This window comes from Mus pahari, chromosome X (assembly GCF_900095145.1).
Source record: "Mus pahari chromosome X, PAHARI_EIJ_v1.1, whole genome shotgun sequence".
Taxonomy (NCBI): domain Eukaryota; kingdom Metazoa; phylum Chordata; class Mammalia; order Rodentia; family Muridae; genus Mus; species Mus pahari.
The window spans coordinates 2,064,080-2,066,081 of NC_034613.1; the positions used below are offsets into that span (position 1 = coordinate 2,064,080).

At 51.9% G+C, this 2,002-nt stretch overlaps 1 protein-coding gene across 1 annotated transcript in view; it reads right to left on the reverse strand.

Annotated features, from left to right (window-relative positions):
* Gata1 (GATA binding protein 1) overlaps positions 1-1,773 on the reverse strand; it is an 8,091-nt gene extending 6,318 nt beyond the window's left edge. The window contains exon 1 of the mRNA XM_021188575.1: positions 1,630-1,773. The gene's annotated coding sequence lies outside the window, so the exon portion shown is untranslated. The remainder of the gene's footprint in view (positions 1-1,629) is intronic.
* Positions 1,774-2,002: the final 229 nt, after the last annotated feature.

The following is a 2,002-nucleotide window of genomic DNA, read 5'->3' on the forward strand; positions in this document are numbered from 1 at the left end:
CACTTTGTAGACCAGGCTGGCCTCGAACTCAGAAATCCACCTGCCTCTGCCTCCCAAGTGCTGGGATTAAAGGTGTGTGCCACCACTGCCTGGCTCCAGTTCTCTTTTTGTACCTTTTCTCTTACTCTGTGTCAGGTTGGCTTCCTGTCACCAATTCCTCATCCCCTCACCCACCCTCAGATTCCCCCTCGGGCCTCACGGCCTGGACTTCTCACCTTTGGTGGGTACAGAGCTGCCCACCCCTCCTGAATCAAGGGCCCACCCCCCCACCTCAGTTATCACCCTCCGACAGAGATAAAGTTTATCTCCAGGCTGGGGGATGTGAGAAGTCCTTATCAGCTGCCTCAGTAGAGAAAGTGCTGCTCTAACCAGGAGGCTCAGCAGCTGCACCTGCTCTCCCGGGCCCAGCCCCTCACCCCAGGTAACTGCCTTACCCAGCCCGTACCCAGCCCTCAGCAAGGCTCCGTGGGGCCAAAGGAGCTGAAGCAGGACCTGGGGAGCAGATGTGGTAGTTAGGGGGTTAGAGGTAGAGTTTGAGAGTCAGAAGTCTGGGTATATGGCTATGGAGTTTAAGGGAAGGAAAAAATTGGGTTGAAGAAGTCAAGCCGAGGTTCGAAGTTCAGAGATGTTTTGGGTTCAGAAGTAGGTTAGGAAAACAGATGAATTTAGGAAACCAGAGGTAAAGTTTGACAGTCAGCTGCCAAGTTAGAGATGCACTTTAAAGGTTAGAAATGGGTTTTGGGGGTCATGGTAAAATGCGAGAGTGAATTTTTGTATTTTTTTCCTGGGCAGCTTGGGTTGAGGAGTGAGAGGGACCTGGGCAGACAGGACTGTGGCTGTTATCCAGAGACAAATTCTGGGAACACAGGAAGAGCGGAGAAGTCAAGCCAAGAGATGGGGTGGAGAAAGTGTGGAAAGAATGGGGTTCAGTGGGCAGTCAACCCTAGGGCTAACAGGCAAGGGAAGGGGGCATTGGGACAGAATAGTTGTGGGGAGGAAACTTAGCATCTAAAGTAAGGAACACATTTTGGCCAACGGGTAGGGGCAAGGGGACAGTTTGGGAAGGTCAGAGAGAAGACACAGGGAACAGGCATGAGGTCTGACAGGCCACGATGGGGATGGGAATTAAAGTTAGGGTTTGACACATCAGAGACAGGTGTGGTCAGCCAGAAAGAATGGGGTAGAAACAGAGGTATTCACTTGAAAGCAGAAATATGAGTCTTGAGGAAGGGAAAGTGAGTTTTGTTTTGTTTTTTTGTTTTTCCTTTTTTGGGGGAGAAGAGAGAGGTGGAGACAAGTTTTAATCAGTAAAAATTCCGATTTGAGGTGAGATAGGAACATGGGGGAATGAAGGCATAGGTTTTCTTGGGGGGTGGGATATATAGCAGGTAGGCCTGGGAGGATGAAGACAGAGGTAAAGGGACATAGATAGCTTAGAAGGAATAGGAGAATGGGAAGAAGTTAGGGCAGATAGAAGTTTTGGCAAGGAAAGATGGAGGTTGGAACAGAAGCCTGGGGAGCCGTGGGAGAATCGGGGGATGGCCCCCATTTTAGGGGCAAGCTATGGGTCTGAGTAGCAGGCTGGGTGATGCCTTGCTGGAGGGTTTTTTTTTGGGAATCAAGACTGACCTGGGCTTGTTGATGCAGAGGGTTCAGCCACCTTAGTGGTGTGGCGAGTTCAGTGTGATCCCAAGGGGAGTCCTCACTGGCCTTGGCCTCTGAGTCTCCCTTCTTCTCTCCCTCCTGCCAGCCCGCCCTCCCTCCCTCCCACTCACCTTCTCCCTCCTCTTTCCTCCCCAGGGAGTGGCTGGTGCCCCAGTGGGTGGGGCAGTGCAGGGGAGGGGGTGTGCCGCCTCCTTGTGGAGGACCTCTTAGGCACTAGTCCCTCCGCCCTTCCTGTCTATCCTGCAGGTTGTTGGATTCCCCCTTGCCTTTGGCTTCTATGGAGTGCAGTGTCCAGTCAAGTCATATGAGCAATTAGTCAAGATCTAAGTTTCATGCT